At 42.8% G+C, this 19,883-nt stretch overlaps 1 protein-coding gene across 3 annotated transcripts in view; it reads left to right on the top strand.

The window, feature by feature from the left end:
- The window catches only part of FOXO3 (forkhead box O3), a 120,322-nt gene that overhangs the window by 74,984 nt on the left and 25,455 nt on the right, over positions 1-19,883 (top strand). The window lies entirely within an intron of this gene.

Raw genomic sequence — 19,883 nt, 5'->3', positions numbered from 1 at the left:
GTTCAGGGAGTAAGAAGATGGATTGTTCTGAGGCCTGGGTTCATGGCCTGCTTCCGATATGTGGCCGGCACCTCCATGCCTCCCCATCTGCTTCCAGGAAGGAAGACGGGGATGGAGTGATCCCCGTGCCTAGGTTCCAGTCTGCGTGTGACTTACTGTATTTGTAGATCATGCTTTGAGTTCTGTTTTCTAAATTTTCAGAAATGTCATTATTTGTGTGCTTATATTTACCACCCCCCTCCCCCATCTGTATGGCATTTTTCGGTGTGTGGGGCAGCAGGGTATAAGAGCAGTCTTTCTCAAATGCAGTCCCAAGAGACCCCGGGGGTCCTCAGAGCAGCTGCAGGGCCCTGAGGGAAGGTGAAGTCAGGCTTGTGGGAAGGGCCCCTGGGTCTTCTAGACCCCACTTGATCCAGAGTGTTGCCACTTTTATTTGCTCTTTGAATCAAGATTTGCCTAACATTTCATTTGGTTGGAGAGGATTCTTCTGCTGATCATAAGATATGAAAACCACTGGGGTAGAGAAAAGAGCAAATCTTGGCATCAGAACCTGGAAACCTGGGTGTGGGCCCTGGCCAGCCCTTAACCAGCAGCTAGGGGCTCTGCATGTCACTTCAGTTCTCTGCATGCTGGTGCTCCTGTCTCTGAGATGAGGGGTTCAGGTGAGGAGAAATCTGGACGCCCCTTATAGCTCTGACATTTCAGGACATTCTATTTGGGACTCCATTCAGGTGATGAAGAAAAGGAAAAGAGTGCTGTGACTCCCAGCCTCTTGCCGCTGCCCACACTTGGAAGACCGGAGGCCCCTTTAGCAAGTCCCCCGTTTGGAAGTTTGGGTTAACTTGTGAATTGTTTTCTGATAGGAGTGTGTGGTTAAGATGAGGGGCAAGAGGAGCCAGCACAGTGATGGTGCATTGCTGTTTTTAAAGATGATTTACTGGTTTAGATTAGAGGTCTGGACTCTTTAGGAAAAGTGAATGGTAATTACTCTCAGCTTTAAAGTTATTCCAAATTGACAGCAGGAAAAAGGCCAGAAATGTTCACCTTATCTTGGCTAACTGGTCTGGGGTGTTCTTCTAGAACTCATTCCCGCTGCTGTGTCCACACTATCTAGATGGCCATGGGTGGGTGTGAGAGGGCTGCGTTCCCTCTGACACGTAGGCTGTGACAGGAGACCTTTCACATTAACGGGCCAAGAGGAAAGGTCACTTTGGGATCCAGCCTTTCTCATTGGAGAGGCCTAGAGCCCTGGCATCACTTAGCTCTACTGACCTGAAGATAGGGAGTCCTCCTTCAGACCTCTCACAGCCACCTCAGGTGAGGCCCAGAACCTGCTTCTTTGCCCATGCAAAGCAGCATCTCTTCACTAGGACCCCTCTGGGGAAGGAATCAGGAACTCCATTGGTATCTACACTATGTTAGCTTTTTGACTTTTTGGAGAAGCTTTCATATACATAACCTATATGGAGGTGTAAATAATAGCTAATGCTCAGCTTGTTGATCAAAACTGCATTGGACTGAAATGTGAGAAAGCCAGATGAGACTGTCTTATTTCTTATTGTACTACACAGAAAGCATTCCCTGAGACAGAAAATCCTGCTTAAGCGTGGCTGCAACAACCCCGGTGACAGCAATGGCAGGAGCCCTTCAGAAAGGGGCAAGTGGACCTGACCCTGTTCTAGGCAGGTTTAGGTTTGTTCCCAGGTTGATTAATACTCCCTTCCCCCCCTCCTTCTCCCCATCCAGCTACTGCAGTTACTTAGGCACCTTTTCAAATTTTTAATTTGAATGAATTAAGTATGGACTAACTTTCCCTGAAAAGTACAATGAATTTTAAGAGGACAAAACTTGGATGATCAATACGTTGTGGTCTCCATCCTATAGCATAGATCTTTACCATAGATTTTAGTTTCTAAATATTGATGGAACACTAGACTGCATGCATTAAACTGTGTCAGTCACTTCAAGATACAGGAAGCATAGAAAACTTACTGGTTGTGTCTCGGGTTAACTACTTAAAGAGACAGCAGCAAACAGAAGATCATACACCTGTGAAGCAGTTTTGAAACAGAGTTCAAAACTGCAAAGCACCCACTGGTTGTGCTTTTAAATGTGAAGTACCTTCTTCCAGATGCAGGTGCAAGCAATGATCTGAATCAGGTGGAGCCGGCCTAGTTGTAGGCAGTGAGCTTGAAGCTGGAATTTGAAGGAAGGATGGAGGAGGCGAGGCAGTGCTCCTGGAGAGATTTGTGGAAGGAAGCAAGCTGATTGTTTTCATTGCAGACGGAAGGTAGAGATGATGCTGCATGTTGGTAAGAAAGGTGGAGGCTTTCAAAACACATGCACAACTGCTGAAAAGCTTCGCTGTGCCACAGGAAGCATTAAGGTCATCTTTGGCAGGAGAGTAATTGGGGCAGCAACACATACGGGCTGAAATGAAACGGAGATACCCCCTGCCCACCCCCACAAGCTGGCCGTGTGCTTTCCCATGTAGGCCTCATATGTTAGGTCACCAAGTGCTTTAGAAACAAAACACTATACTTAAGATTCATAACGATATGCTTCATCGGTTTCATGTGGATATAGTTCCATTTATCCTGATGTTTAATTTTTTTTTCCATCATTTTCAGCTGTGTAAACTTTTTGGCATCCATTATGTAGCATGTTTAAGGTGTTTAATCAGTTTGAGTTTTTGATCCTTCACAATTTCATGTGTACAACTAGTGGATATGAAATTGCTTATTAATCATCCAGCTCATGAATGCCTTCCAGACTTCCTTTCTACTTACTGGTTTGAATGATTTTACTCTTTTATGTGGAGTTTTTCTAAGAAGTTGATGGATCTCATTCATTCATAAGTTCATCCAGCAAATACCTATTTGGCCCTACTATGTGCTGGGCACTGTTCTAGGTATTAAGCTCCCAGTTACTACTGATTAGAAACAAAAGTATTTCAGTGTGGTACAGTGGTTTTAATTAATGTTGGTTTCTTTTTGATGCCTTTGAATTTAAACTTGATTTATTTTAATGTATTTCACCATCAATAGCAAAAAAAACAAACATACTAACACTATTAAAACATTTTTGAAAATGCTTTTGAAGGCAATCAGTTTTGGAAAATTTACCACATTAAATGTTGTTGAGTTGGTCTACTTCTCCCACCTAAGGCCCTAAAGAGCCAGAACTTCCATGAGTCCACTAAGGAATTTGATCACCACTGGGTTAGTTGATCCCTGAAGTCCTTTCCCATTCTAAAATTGTCTTAACTTCTTTGTGCCATTTTTCTCCTGCAATAACAGGATAGTAGTAACATTTAACTTACCAACTAGACAGAAGTTGTGATGAATACTTGATACAGATGTAAAGGATAATTCCCCCTCATTCATTTTTGGGTCTTTTCCTCCCATTGGTGGCCCGGTTGCCCCCATAGTAGCAGGGTGGGACCTGAGGACTGGGGAGTGCAGAAGCAGCCATGGGAACAAGAGGGTGTGCTGTGTGCGGTAGGACTAGAGCTGTCCCTGAACAGACAGAACAGATAGCAGCCTACAGCCCAAATCCCTCTTGTGCTTTGCCTGTAAAGGATAAACTTTTCATTGTACCTGGAATACAGATGCCATTCCTTGTATTAAGGTCTGTATAAACTGTGGAAAATTCTGAAAGAGATGGGAATACCAGACCACCTGACCTGCCTGTTAAGAAACCTGTATGTAGGTCAGGAAGCAACAGTTAGAACTGGACATGGAACAACAGACTGGTTCCAAATAGAAAAAGGAGTACGTCAAGGCTGTATATTGTCACCCTGCTTATTTAACTTATATGCAGAGTACATCATGAGAAACGCTGGGCTGGAAGAAACACAAGCTGGAATCAAGATTGCTGGGAGAAATATCAATAACCTCAGATATGCAGATGACACCACCCTTATGACAGAAAGCGAAGAAGAACTAAAGAGCCTCTTGATGAAAGTGAAAGAGGAGAGTGGAAAAGTTGGCTTAAAGCTCAACATTCGGAAAACTAAAATCATGGCATCTGGTCCCATCACTTCATGGCAAATAGATGGGGAAACAGTGGAAACAGTGTCAGACTTTAATTTTTTGGGCTCCAAAATCACTGCAGATGGTGATTGGAGCTACGAAATTAAAAGACGCTTACTTCTTGGAAGGAAAGTTATGGCCAACCTAGATAGCATATTAAAAAGCAGAGACATTACTTTGCCAAATTCCGTCTAGTCAAGGCTATGGTTTTTCCAGTGGTCATGTATGGATGTGAGAATTGAACTGTGAAGAGAGCTGAGTGCCGAAGAATGGATGCTTTTGAACTGTGGTGTTGGAGAAGACTCTTGAGAGTCCCTTGGACTGCAAGGAGGTCCAACCAGTCCATCCTAAAGGAGATCAGTCCTGGGTGTTTGTTGGAAGGACTGATGTTGAAGCTGAAACTCCAATACTTTGCCCAGCTCATGTGAAGAGTTGACTCATTGGAAAAGACCCTAATGCTGGGAAGGATTGGGGGCAGGAGGAGAAGGGGACGACAGAGGACGAGATGGCTGGATGGCATCACCGACTCGATGGACATAAGCTTGGGTAAACTCGGGGAGTTGGTGATGGACAGGGAGGCCTGGCGTGCTGCAATTCATGGGGTCTCAAAGAGTCGGACACGACTGAGTGACTGAACTGAACTGATGCAAGTAGGACAACTGGAAGAGCATCCTGCATACTTACTTACGTTCTGTGTTCTGCATGGAATTTGGGAAGAAGAATGCAAGAATATATAAATCTTGAAATATAAAGCCTTAATAAATCAAACTTTGAGAGCAGTACAACTCAATAAAGAAAAATACAGGTCATTGACGTTTTAAGAAATACATTTAAGAAGGCTTATAGACAAGAGCCTCTGTTTGTTATAAATTCAACATCAATTTGGGTAAAACATCAGGATAGCATGCAGGATGTTCCCATTCACATAAACAAAAACTATAGAAAATAAGTAGCAAAATCTACAAAGGTTGTGTCTGGAAGGGCCAAGTATGTGATTGTTTTCTGCTGCTTCCCACTTTTCTAATCTTGTTAGTTTTTTAGAATATGCACATATGACTTAGGTAATCTGAGAAAAGTTGAAGACAAAACAAAAAGGCTCAACAACTTGTACCCAATTCAAGGCTAGCAAATAGCAAAGATTTTGAAAAATTAGAGTCATTTGCATATGGTAGGAGTTGCACTCTAAGTTACTTTACTCCTTTCTCTGAGACTAGAATTTGAACTCTGAACTTGCCTTGTTTTGGACAGTTGCTGCAGCAGTCACTGGAAGGATTCTCTGATTCCTCTGTGAGTAGCAGGCAGTCCAGTTACTGGCCCCAAGTCTCACTCATCACTTTCGTCTTCACTGTTGTTGCAGCTTGTTTTTAGTCCTCTGCCTACAGATGTAGTTCATTTGTAAGACTCTAGAACATAATGTATATTTCACATGATTTGGTAAGTGCATCTAAACTTCCTAACTAAAGAATTTCTACGTGTTCTCCACTTCCTAACCTGGAGATTCACTCTTAAAATGTTAAACAGGCTTCCAGCCTCTTTGATTCCCCGCCTTTGGTAATCTCTGCGAAAGCTTTCCTGAATGAGGAATTTTATTTTGCCTCATTTTTTTGTGTATGTAGTGCTGTTCCACAGAGGATGGTTTTGTTTTTTGTTCAGGCTTGTGATTTTACTGTGTAAACAACCAGTAACTTCTTTACCCCGGGCCAGCTTGGTGTTTTCAGACTTGGTCTATGTTAAACTGTCTGAAGACAGAAAGGATGAGAAAGGGGCAAAGGGAAGGGAAGGCTTAGAGAGGCCCTCCAAGGACCCTGGCTCACTGGTTTTGACCACTGAGGTCACCTCAGAACTAGCACTCATCCTCCCAAGAACCTAAAAATTACGCTCAGCGAAGATGAAAGCAGTGGGATTGCCAGGTCCTGAAAATGAGCAGACCTCAAAAGAAACCCATGGCTCCTCTGTTTCATTTGTGTCTATATTTGTTTTCCTGGTTGTGGATTGAAAGGACTGCTCAGGAGCAGTGCAGCTGTTTCTTCTTATGGCTCAGCTTTCCTTCCTGACTAAACTGTAGGGGGAGAGGATACATCCAGTGTGTTCGCTTTGCTTTTCTCCTGCTCACCCTGTGGCTCTGGGACCCAACTGATGAAAAGCGTGTGATCCAGAACTGAGCTGCTGAGTTATGGCATGCGGCAGGGCAGTAACACCTGACTTCAGCGTGGACTGCAGCTGCATTTGCCCTTCAGGGAATCTCTAAGTGGAAATAACTTCTAGGGGTCTCACTGATGAATAGTGGGAAATTGCAGAGTGCCTATTCTGAGACATACCCTTCCTTAGACAGTCATTATTTTCTCAAGGTGGAACAACAGTCTTGTGGCCACTGTAGCCAGTAGAATCTGCCCAGCCATGTCCTCTGCTGGGCTTGCATGAGACTCCAGGGCCAGGACAGTGCCAGTCCCTACCCGTAGGCCCTGGGTCTTGTTCACTGTCACCCACTTCCATGCATAGTGTTTGGACTTGAGCCAGACTCCTTGAGTTCTGATCCCAGACCCTCCACACACAGTATGCAGTCTTGGGTACATTTCCTGAGGATCAGTGTTCTCATTTGCAGAGCATGGAATAATATTGTTAAAACAGTGCTTAGTACATAATAAGTACTCAGTAAATGTTACTTTTAAAATTATGATTATGACTTATGATTATGATTTATTATTTATTATAGGTTGCTGGTATCTCCCCTGACTTCTGCCACTGGCATTGCCAATACTGCTGTTACCAAGGCCACCAGTGATACCTCTTTGTTGCCAAAGCTCATAGACAGTGTTCACCTCCTCCTCTCTCTGCACCTTTGAGTGGTGCCTGCTGTGTCTTCTGGAAGTACTGCATTCTCACAGTCATGACCACCACAGCCCCTCTAGTCTGGTGGCTCCTCTTCATTTGAGTCCTCATCTCTACCTGACCTCACGTTGCATGACTTCAAGGAGAACATCTCAGATTCTCCTCACTTTTTTTTCTGTAGATAAATCCATCCACCCTGATGACTTTCACTGCTTGGTTGCTCATTCTCCAGGTCTTAGGTCTTTCATGACTTTCCAATCTAAATCTTAGGTCCGTCCAACCCACCCTATTACTTTCTCTTGTGGTACTCTGTTGTTTTCCTTCAGGGCACTTTTCACAATTCGTAATTATGTATGTATTTGTTTTGATTATTGTCTGTCCCTTATCTCTCTCTCACCTCACAAAATTGTAAAATCCATGAATGAGACCGGGGCTGTGTCTTGTTCATTGGTGTTTGTACACCTGGTGCTCGAAAGGATCTCAGTAAATACCTGTTTGAATGTGTATAGATGGGGCCCCTCTACTTCTTCTTCCACTGCTCCAGCCCTGACAGTCTACTCGAGGTGAGAGGGAGAGGCTACCCCCTTGGTCGTCATTCCTTCCTCCCCCTGCCATCCTGGATCCACCCTCTGTGTCAGGGAAGGTCTTATTTCTCTTTTACCTCCAGCCACGGTCATCTTGAAGTGACAGCATCCTCAAAGTTAACAATCAGAGGACTCACGTCAGCTTCAGGTGCTAGTTCTGGGGAAGTGATCAGGATGGAATGGCCTAGGGGGGTTTGCTCAAATCCTGAAGCAAAAGGAAATTGAGACTTGATGTAGGACATTTATTCCTAAGGACGAAACGTTAGTAAACTAAAAATCACTTTCCAAAAGAGCTGTTAGTCCATTAAACATATATTGTGATTTCAAGGGATTTTTCCCCCTTTTAAATTAGGGGGAAATTAAATTGCTAAGTCTTGTCTAACTCTTGCGACCCCATGGACTGTAAATTAGGGTGGTTGCAGTTTAACGGAAAGAGTGCAGAGCCCTGTGTTAGAAATTGTGTGGGAGACACCAGAGATGTTGGTAGTCCTGGCCCAGTGGCCTTGCCTTCTAGTGGGGGTGTTGATGCCCCAGTAGCCTGTTCAGAGCCAAGACTTTATAGCTTTATTTATGAAGTGCCAGGAATGGACTCAGTAGCATATTAAGAGTTTCAAAGATATTGAAAGGGACAATTTAAACTCTGAAATAACCCTTTTCATCCCACACGGGGTTGGAGAGTAACTGTGTGGTATTTATCAGTGAAATAGATGTGAGGTATCAGTTACTAAGTAATCTCCTTTCCTCTGAGTAAATCACCCATCTTATCTTCTCCGGGAGATGACTCCATTTTCAACAGTGGAGTGACTACAACCCATAGTACTGACCTAACTGGGAATATTCAAGACTCTTTCCCCAGCATGTTCTTCTTATATATGGATGAGATTAGGCAGCATAATTAAACATTTGCAATGCTCTGCCCTGTTTATTAGATCTTCATAGATGCAGTTTTCAATATCCAACCTTTAGACATGAAAAATTGAGACAGTCATGTGGTATCTTAATGCAATAAAGTTTCTCTTCTAGTATAGCATTCATTATTCAGAATATTGCAGTAGCTTTGTGACAGATTTCTTCGTTTACTCATTTCCTGATTTTTGAAAAATCATTTGAGGGATGGACAGCTGACCACTGTTTGGTTCCATGGGAATATAGAGTTTTCTTTTAATACTCTTACTGGATGCTATCCCATGGTGACCAGATGGGAGATTGTTGGTGTTTTATTGGATAGTATTTTATTTTTCGGATTTGATGCTCTGGGCTTGAGTGGAGACTAGTGATGTCACTATGTCTGCCTTACTTTCTACTCATTTCATGTTGCTCCAGAGTCAGCAAGCCTTTGGCCAAGCTAGAACATTGTGGTGTGTTGTAGATATTCTTTGATCACTGGCTGTTGATGTTATTTCTGATAGTTTTGTGAAAATCATTGCTAAGGTATGTCCCTCCATAATTGCCATGATCGGTAGAAATAGCTTTATGTATTGTTATTGTAAAATTAATTCCTAGAAGCTAAGACCATATGTCTCAGCCATAATGTGCATGATTCATTTTTATGTCTGAAACCAAAAAAGCGTTCTTTCTCTTGAGATCCAGGTGGATCCAAACTAAGAAGTGTTGAGAGCGTCACAGCCTCATCACTTGCAAATGTACTGGGTCCCTGTCCTTAGTGGCCTCCGTATCGAAACTACTGAAACTTGAGACGAGGCCATGAGAATCAGTGCTTGCCCTGCCAGCCTTGTGCTATTGAAGGGTGGCAGTGTCCAGCACATACACAGTCATTCATTGAAAAACACTTGCGAATTGTCTGATGACACGTGCATCAAGGTGGATGGGAAACAGGTGCAGAAATACCTTTCTTGCTAGGTGTTTCTATTGCAGTGTCTACCTGATGTGATTAGAAAACTTTCATTGTTCAGTCGCTCAGTCACGTCCAGCTCTTTGCAACCCCATGGACTGCAGCACACCAGGCTTCCCTGGCCTTCACCATCTCCTGGAACTTGTTCAAACTCATGTCCATTGAATCAGTGATGCCATCCAACCATCTCGTTCTCTGTTGTCCCTTTCTCCTCCTGCCTTCAATCTTCCCAGCATCAGGGTCTTTTCCAATGAGTCAGCTCTTTGCAGCCAAAGTATTGGAGCTTCAGTTTCAACATCAGTCCTTCTAATGAATATTCAGGATTGATTTCCTTTAGGATGGACTGGTTGGATCTCCTTGTAGTCCAAGGGACTCTGAAAAGTCTTCTCCAACACCACAGTTCAAAAGCGTCAATTCTTTAGTGTTCAGCCTTCCGTATGGTCCAACTCTCACATCCATGCATGACTACTGGAAAAATCATAGCTTTGACTAGACAGACCTTTGTCAGCAAAGTAATGTCTGTGCTTTTTCATACACTATCTAGGTTTGTCATAGCTTTTCTTCCAAGGAGTAAGCGTCTTTTAATTTCATGGCTGCAGTCACCATCTATAGTGATTTTGGAGCCCAAGAAAATCGGTCATTGTTTCCATTGTTTCTCCATCTATTTCACATGAAGTGATGGGACTGGATGCCGTGATCTTCATTTTTTGAATGTTGAGTTTTAAGCCGCTCACGACCATTTAACCTCTCATTACTGTTATTAATAAGTGTAATTTTGTAATCAGTGATTTTTTGTTATCAAATATATGCAAAAGTTGAGAGAGAGAGAGTGTGTGTGTGTGTGTGTGTGTGTGCGTGCAGAAGGGTGCATTAGTAAGATTAATTCTTAAAAATAGAATTTCTGGGTCTATCAGGTAGGATTAGGTTTGGCTATATATGACAAAAAGCCCAAAATTAATAGTGAATTATTTTCACGTAAGAGAAGTGATCAGTTCTTCTAAGTCAAAGGTAATGTACATTTTTAATATTAATAGATACTGATTTTTTTAAGTTTGTACTCACTTAATACTTTTGCAAATCAATTTAAATGTTTATTTTCCTCAGTTTTAAAAAAGTCATGAATCCTAATTAAAAATAAAATGTTCTTTCCTACTGTGTTTGAATTGTATAGTTCACCTGAAGCATGAGTGTGATTTCTAGTAAAATGAGTAATATCCACGTTTTGAATTTCTAAGTGTTTCTGAAGTTTACCACAGATGACTTAAATTTACATAAATCTGATACTTTATTTACTGTGACTTTAAACGCAAGAGAGAGATTTCCTTGGAGATGGAGAACCTGAGAAAAGAGTGTCTATCTCTGTAATGCTGGACTTCCTGCATTGCATTGCAGATGCTAACCTTATTCAGCATGGATTACTTCAATAGAGAAAATGAGGGAGAAATTCATTTATCCTGTCAAGAAGATGTATTAAGAGTCTTCCGCGTGTCAGGATAGAACAAGGGATGTAGTTGTGCCTTCTTTTGCTCTGTAAGTCTTCCCAGTTTTTCTTCTATTAAGAACTTACATATAACTTCTTCCTATTTTTATGTGTCTTTTCCCCCCAGGAAATATTTTAATAATTATCGGCAAACATAATGTCACATAAAAGAGAGCTGTCAGGAAGAAGGACAAAAAAGCTGTAAGACTTTTTTAAATGTCCAAGTGGTATCTAAATTTCAAACCTTTATTTTTTTCTATTTTTCAACCTCATATATAGAGTTAGAGAGACAAAATAAAACCTATTTGCTATAGTAAGAATACCTTACTGTAGCTTAAATTGGTGTTTTTAAAATGATGGCTTTTGCCAAATTCTTTTGGCAGCTACTCTAGACTCAAAAACACTGAAAATCGATTACCTGCGAGTTGTTGCTAATAGTTCTTTACTGTAGAGCCGTTGCCACAGCCCAGGCTGGGGTCCCTGTATAATGTTAGTGTTTGTGTGGGAACCCGCTGCCCAAGTGGAGTGAATTAACTCTAATTTACCCCTGGATGTCTGCATTCTTTCCACCTATGTCCACAAATAGCACTGGAGCAAATTAACGTAATTTTCTGATTGATGTAAAGAGAACCGAAGAAAGCTTGTTGTGTTTGGTGGCCAAAATACCACACAGTGTGAGTGGAGTAGAACTGCTGGCCCATTTTATAGCACTCTAATTGATAATTATTTCTCAAAGGGCATATTATTTGGCTGTGTGGCAACAACCCAGCCTCATTCCAGAGTCTCTGGACGTGTAGGTGCATGTGAACACTATAGTAAATATATGCCTCATTTTGCCAAGAATGGAAGTAGGTTATCCAAGAGGAAAGGGGAGGGAAAAGAAAATACCAATTTCCTATGTTCCAGAACATGTCTGACTTAAATCGGTAGTTCAAAACTGAAGAGCATGAAGTCTTGTAAGATTTTTATATTTCATAGTAGAGGCTCCTTGTTCATAGTTAATAAGCTAGAAAATTAACTCTCTTTTGGAAACTTGGAGTGTATAAATGTGTCTGTGTTTGCTCTTGGTTTACAGGAACCACCTAGTCCGTCTTCCTTTCTGCAGGTCTGAAGCTGCTAAATACTGTCCGAGGAATGAAGCAAATGTATGTAGAAGAGCTCACATAGAAGGAGGGAATCTCAGGCTTCTGCCTACGTGACAGGTGTACCGACAGGCACTGTGGCGAGATAAAGATTTTGAAAGTATTTCCATGAGAGTGATACTTGGGGTAGCTCATAGGCAAGTCAGAAGGACTAGGGGGAGCCTCTTCCCTCTGAGAATGGCCCAGGGCTCCCTGATGGATATCTGGCCACTGCAGAAACTCAACAGATGTTACCTAGAGAACATAATGTGGTCTTTTCTTGTGTTCAGTGGAGGAGGAAGGCAAAAAAGACATACCCAAACTCCTGCTCACTCTGCTCTTCATGAGCAAACTGCAGAATTGAGCAACCTCTGATAAAGATGGTGACCGATGCAGACGAACAGCGCACAGTGGCTACAGGAGGAGCTTTTCCTTTTCCCCTGCCCCTCCCCCTCTATTCATGGTTTGCTTTCATAAAGCCTTATGGGTCCTCAGCAGAGCCAGACCAGAACATTGAAAATGCCTCTTACTTGTGACCTCATTTTCCTCCATCCCATTATCTGTGTTTCTTCTCATTTATATAGGAGTAGAGAAGAAAGTTAGCTAGAGATGAATTGCCCAGTTTTATCTGGTACAGTTAAGGAAATGTCAGCAGTTCATAAACTAAAGTAGCGACTGTCAGGAACTGGGAGGATCTGAGATTTGACCCTGCTGGACATGAGACTCCTGGGTCAAAGGCAAAGAATTTATTACTCACTGGTTGCCCAGCAAGCAGCATGAGCAGCCACATATTTTCCATTGCTCCATCCTTGCTCCCAAACCCCATGGGAATGAGTGACACAGATGAGTCCAGGTTGATGCATGTACATGCAGCAGGTTTGGTTAATGGAAGAGGAGCCCTGAGTTTGGGGATCCTAAATGTTTGGTGATGAGCAATCAGCACATCTGTCCTTTGCTCTGGAGTGTGATGCCATCGCTGTCTTTCAAGGCTGTTCACTATGCAAATAAAGACATCTTTGAATGATAGTCTAGAACTAAGGGCTGTTTGTACTTTGCTTACAAGACCTGCAGAGACCCTGTAGAGAATTGTCTCCCAACTTGGATTTGTTAACCTTATGAGAAGCTTAATGTGATTTCCTGTTCTGTCCACAAATTAGCATCAGGACTTGGCTATCGTTTTTACTTGGGGAGACCCTAGGTCATGGCAGTTTGGAAGAACCTGATGAACATGTTGCTGGAGAAACAAGTAATATAGGGTGATATTATTCCACGTAATGCCTCAGAGAGTCTGAAGTGTGTTACATGAAGCTGCCTTTGAACCTAAGAATGGCTCAGCAATATCTGTTCTTGGGTGTGTTTCCTCCCGTCTTGACGTAAAGGGATTGGTTTCGGTGGACCCCGTATGTATGATGATTTGTTAAGTCTTAGGGAAAGACCTAGGGCCTGGTTGTGCTATGAGCTCACACACATTTCCTATTAGCAAATGAAAAACCTAAGGGCAAAGAATTGGAAAGTTCAGTGAGTCCAGGTGATGAGCTCCAGGAAGTTGGGGAAGAGAATCTAAGGACCAGACCTGCCAAATGAGACTCAGCCGAGGAGGTAGTTGTAAAGCTAAGGGTCCTGCATCCTTAGGCGTGGCTTTGGAATCACTGACAGCAAGCGTGTGGGAACCAGGGAGCCCTGGAGCACTGTGACGCCTGCTAAGTGAGGTGTGGTCTCACCTCCAACTCTCCACCACACATGTAGTGTCTCTTATGTCCCATAGACTCTTAGTGCCTTGTATGACTGTCCTTACCAATTAATATTATCCCTCCTGCTCTTTGGGTGATAGATTAGTATCACCACTGACGCTAGTTGCTTCCAGTTTCTTAAGTGCTTTCAAGCTTACCTAGCAATGTATGTGAGATGACAGCCTAGTACGTATTAGTATTAAAATACTGCATTCGTGTCATGGTTTTCAGAGAAACTGATTTATCCCATGCATATTCAACCTGCTTCATTCATTATAATTTGAGGGGTAGTGCTAATGGTTAGCTTGCACATTTGAGAACATCCTAGATTATAAATTAAAATGCACTTGTATACAAATGACTCAATCAGTGTTTTCTTCAGGGGAAAAGAAATGGAATGAATGCCTGGTTCTTCAGCAAATGGAAGTGTCGTTTCCTATCTTTATTTGATTATTCATGTGGACTTTCAAGCTGGCTAGTGCTCATCTGTGTGTGTAATTGGCACTCAGGAGTGTCTGGGAATAAATGGTTGATTCATTCGGCATTTAGCAACATCATCGTATTGGTCATCAGCCACTTTTGCATCCTGTGATTTTAAACAAGAAGTCGTCTTGCAAAACCAGTACTATGACATGCTGCTCCTGCAGGTGAGGCTCTCAGGTAGAGGGAGCAGTTCCTCAGGAGACTCCTCATTAGCCGAATTTCACCAGGGTGTGGAGTGGATAGAGGGGGTGCAGGCCTGAGTCATTTTGTAGGGTTGACTGCTGTCCTCTTTATTCCCATAAAGAAAAAGTCCGTCAGTGGTTGTGTTTGCAGTAGCCAGCAGGAGATACTCGGTTATGCAGCATTTGCTTACTTTTTCTGCTTTCAGCAGTAACACCTTGATTTTTGATGACTATTAGAATAATTAACACTGACACTTGGAAGGGAGCCTGCTTCCAGATGCATACACACATGTCTGTTTTATAAATACCAGCCCCGACTTTTTCCTGCCCTAGCTGAAAAAATGTGCCTCCACCCCTCCCAGTCTTTCCAGGGTGTGGGCCTGTGCGTAGCTGTGTGACTGTGCCCACACATTGGCATATATTTCAGAGCTACCAAAAAGAAATTCATTGCTCTTGAAATAACAAGACAGAAAAGGACCATTTTTTCTGAACCAGACCATCTGAAGAGCTGGAAACAGTCAGTGTTTGTATGTGTGATGCTACAGGCGGTGAATTCCACGTGAAGAGAGGGATTGTACCCTAGGAAGAGAAAGGCAGTTTTCCTGGATGTCAGATGTCAAACTCTCAAGCTGTTGAACTCACCCACTCAGCACCTCCACATCCACCCTCTTAGTGTGCTTGCATTGTCAGTGATTTCTATTTCTGCAGATTTTGATGCCAGAAGACAAATAATAAAATAGCATGCATATGAAGCCTTAAAGCAGTTTTCTACTAGAGTTTTTGATTGAGGCTAAACAGAAGCAACCTGATCGTGCTGTCAGCTGGCAGGCAAAAGACATCATATTTTAAAATTCATATAGTTTGGAAGCAAGCTAATGATTTCTGGCTCAATAATAAACTAATTACATATTTTAAATAGTATAGAGCTGAGTCCCTGTTTCAGATTAAGCCTTGTAATAGCAAGGTCCCGGGTAGGGCTGACATTTGCCTGATGTCTCTGGCTTTAGGACCTTAGAATGGTGCCAGCTCTCGGGGGCCTGGATAGGCCTGCCAGGGACAACCAGGTAAACTGGCTTGAATCAGTCACAGGTGATAGCACAGAGGAAGGCCTGGACACTCAAAAGTTTATGGCAGTGATCCAGTTTGGTCATACCCTAAAAGTAGTGATCCCAGGTCAAGGCAGAACATGTCAATAGTGTTCCTTTTGGGGAGTGTCTGAGAAAAAAGGGTCATTTCTAAAAATGATCCAGTTCCAACAACACTTGCTTTATGGCTAGTGATTTCCACCTTTTCCTCTCCTTTCATAATCCTAGGAACCATGTACAGACACTTAGAGCTGAAAACATTTAATTCAGTGACACAGGTTAGTGTAGTCTTGAAAGCTCCTTGGTCACTTGGGAATGGTGTCTCTCTCCTTAGTCAGTTCAGGGACTGGAGAGGGACGCACACTGCAGTGGTTAGAGCTCTGCTGTAGGAGTTAGCCTTGGGCTTGATTTCCAGCCCCACTGCCTATAGACAGTTACTGTTCTGCACCTCAGTTTCCTCCTGATAGACTTTCCATGAAAATAAAGTGAGATTAGGTTTGTGAAGCACAGAGTGTTGGCTTGGGTGGGCACTAATACACTAAGTACCTTGAGATTGCAGGTGAGGTGGACTCTATTTTGGATTCCTCTTCTTATCCCTGTGTTTGCTCGGGGAAGATTTAGAACTAGACCTGTTATCTGTGGTTTCAAGGATGCCTCTTAGTGCTCTGAGACAACCAGCTGCATTACCAAGTAATGGGGGGTCCATAACACCCCAAGACGGGTAGAGATAGGTAAACATCTACACCCTGGATGGACCTGAGACCATTCTCCTGAACCCTTGCTCCCCCGAATAGCCTACTTACCATCCTTCTGCCCATCTCTATATTATTATTACAGAGAAATTTAAGCCTGCTTACTAGACTATATCATCTTGTTTTGGGAAATTTGGTTGTATAATTGAAGTTTATATTCAAGGCTGAGACTTGTTGACTTTAGAAAAACCTTGATGCTATTTCACATTTTGCAATGGAAGTTTCCTTCCATTTTTCAAATTGAGGATCATTTATTGGTCTCATGTTTTTATAACATTTCATTTTAACATATAATTCAGACTTGTTTTGTGGCTGCTGTCCCCTTCCCACTAATTCACTGGTTAGAGAAATATTTTTGAGCACCTGGTATGTGTCAGTACCATGCTAGGCAATAAAGCGTAATAAAATTGGCATCTGGCATATGGCATCTGGTTGTAAAGGGTTCAGTATGTGTTCGGGGAGACAGACACCTATTCCCTAAGTTGTAAAGCAAGGCAGACTGAAGTTGAATGGATGGACGGATGGTAGATCTTATCCATCCTCTGTGCTCTATACACTTCACTTCACCCTTTCAGTTGTCATGGTAATCCAGACACTGGGACTAATGCTGTTTCTGGGTGGTATTACTGTAACACCTAGAGGCCAGGAGATCTGAGTTTGTCTCAGCTTGGCTGCCACCTCCTAGCTGATTGAATTCAGCTATGTCTTGTATCTCTTTGGTCTTCAGTTTGTTTCACTGTAAAGTTAAAGTTGCTTGTTACTAGATGAGTTTCACAGCCCTCCATTTTCCACAGTATTACCTTTTACTGAACTTTCTGCCCTGATGATCACTTACATAATGCCATGAAAGTGATTAGACTCTGATGTATTCCTGAATTCTGGATGTGTATTTCCAATGCCCTTTTATTCTCTCCATTTCCACCCACAATACATTTTCAAACTGAAAAAACTTGCAGCTTTATTTTTTTAATCTTAAGTGAAAATTTCGTTAATAACAAAGCTATTTCTGTTCTACTTCGTTCTACTTTGCAGAGTCAGTTTCAGGAATGTTCTGTTATGTTATGGTTTTTAACCCTTTGAAGCATTGACTTTGTGTGGCTTGTCCTGCATGGTCTTAAAGTGTGTGTTAGTTGCTCAGTCATGCCTAGCTCTTTGCGACCCCATGGACTGCAGCTTGCCAGGCTCCTCTATCCATGGGATTCTCCAGGCAAGAATTCTGGAGAGAGTTGCCATTCCCTTCTCCAGGGGATCTTCCCAACCCAGGGATTGAACCTGGGTCTCTTGTATTGCAGGTGAATTCTTTACCGTCTGAGCCACCAGGGAGGGGAATTTAAGTAGCATGTGTTTGCTGCGCCCCTTGTGGGAAGGGGAAGGGATTCAGTCACATCAGGAAGAAACCTGGAGCAGGAGGACAGGGGTGGCCAAATGCTGCAGCTTTAACCTGCTTTCTGGAGACTGTCTTTCTGTTGACTGCATGCGATAGTTGCTGCTTCCTCTGGGATGGGGAGGAGGACATGGGGCTGGAAGCAGGAGGGGTTTGGGGGTGGGGAGGCTGCTGAGGGGAGTGGGTGTGGGCAGAGGGTGCAAGGCTGCCAGGGTTCTCTGTGTGCCGGAAGTGCAGGTTTGGCTGGGAGGAATGGAATGTTCCCTCTTGCCCTCCAAGAGCAGAAACAGCTGTGGAAGGGCTTGAAAAAAATCGCTAAATGAAAAAATAAAAAAATTAATATGAAAAGAAAACCCACACTGGAAAACCCAACAAAACTGCCTGTAATAGCGTAGTAGCTGTTTAAGAGAACTTTCTTCCCATCTAGGATTTCTTGTTCAATTGGGGGAAGAACAGATTGTCTCCCAAGCCCTTCCTTTCCACATGAAGAAAGCTTCATGTGTCTCATTTGTCTTGGGTAAGAAATGGGTTCATTTTACTGATCACCAGGTTGTTATTATTTTATTCCTCCAAACGAGGAACCAGAAACTGCTGCTTACTGCCTGAAAACTTGAAACAAATGTTAGTTTTCCAAGGAGATCTCTGTGGGTAGAGGATTGTCAGCAGATTTAATGGAAATCTTGTTTCTAGCTGGAAATTTAATCCTTCAGACAAGTTCCCGACAATATTTATTTTAGAACATCATCTTTTTAAAATAAGTCTTTTAATGGCTTAAACTTTTAGTGTTTTAGACAAAAGTAAGAGTGGAACTAGCCTGGAACTTGTCTTACATATCAGGGTTGATTATGCAATCCTTTTTGTGAATATTTTTCTTCTGTGTCTGAAAGGCTATTATAGTTGGTATTCCATATAGTCAGAAATAATGGCTCTGAATTCAAGTCTGTTTTATGCTGTCATACTTTGTGTACTTGCTTTCGAACAGATTAGCCCCAAAGTCGATAAAATGTAGCAGAAGAGGGTAAGCCAGCTAAATGTCTAATGTCTAATAAGAAGGCCCAGCCCTCACCCTTCTGCCCCAGATGGTAGCACTACGTGGCCCTTTGCAACGTCCACTCCCCACCTCCCTCCACCCACGGTCTCCACACCAAGTGCAGCGATGTAGTGTTTCATACAGTCCAGGAAGGAGAAACTGTGTGGTTGTTATTCACGTTCTTGAGATGATCTGCTTAAAATCACGTGCTTTGGATCTCAAGGGAGTTCATTAAGTAATACTTTGCTGTATTCTTAACAGTGGAAGCTAATAAGTATCTCAGGATTGGGGTACGGCCTTTTCAGTGGTTATTTTTATGCAGTCTATCTTTGGCATTTCATTTGAAGGACAGTCTCTTATAAAAGGGATTATGTGAGGTTACATTGCTAATTCAGGGGGAGTTCTGAGAATTACAGGGATCAATTACAGTCCCAGCCCATCCCTTCTGTGGCCTGTATCAGTTTCTACCTTTGGGAAACTCCTCTTGCCCCCTTTTCTGTCCATGCTTATCCATGTTGGCTGGAGAAGTGGCATAGGGCAGGATGAATGACCGTCTGTAAGGCAGTGCAAGGTCAAGGACCCTTCCCTCTCTGCTCCTCACCCCACCTTATTTATTTTTAGGAAAAAAGCTATCTGGACTCCAGTGATCTGATAGATTGTTCTAACTCTCCGTTTTACTCTCTGCATATAAACTCAACTTTAATCTGTGAGCCTGATTCTCACCCTTATCTTCTAAATGGTGGAAACTTGGACTTAAAGAACATCTGCTGTGCTGTGTCATCAGACCTGGGGAGACTAGGAATTTTTAGCTTAGAGTCTCAGCCAGCAGAAACGTAAGGGGGAAATTCCAGGGAATCTCAGCTCTGAGCTGATAATCTGGGGAGCTTTCAAATTGTGCATCCCCGAGCCTTACTCACACCAGTCTCTACGACTGAGTGCTTAAGGCCTCTGCAGGTGATTGGAAGAGGCAGCCAGGGTGGAGAACTGATACCTAAGAGAAATCAGGGCATCATCCAGAGAACTGCCTCTGAAAGAGCCTATCATCAAAAGTCAAAGGCAGCATCTCTCCCGAAGCTGTCTCTGCGTTGTTCTGCTATGGCATACAGCTCCTTGGGTCTCCACTGGGTTTTTAACATGACCTTTGTCAACTGTTCAGCAGTTACATATTTTAGAATTCAGGTCTTTGGCAGTCCCATTCTGAACTGTCAGTGACAACAAGTCAAAGCAAGGAGACCTACTTGAAATGCTGGTCCTGTGTGCAGTGTAGATGAGCACTGGATTTAAAAGCAGTCCTTTATAGATCATCCCCACTGAAATCTCTCATGAGGACCAGGGCA

Source organism: Giraffa tippelskirchi, chromosome 9 (genome assembly GCF_054371585.1).
Source record: "Giraffa tippelskirchi isolate mGirTip1 chromosome 9, T2T-mGirTip1v1.2.pri, whole genome shotgun sequence".
In the NCBI taxonomy this organism is placed as follows: Eukaryota; Metazoa; Chordata; class Mammalia; order Artiodactyla; family Giraffidae; genus Giraffa; species Giraffa tippelskirchi.
This window is presented reverse-complemented; position numbering and strand designations above follow the sequence as displayed.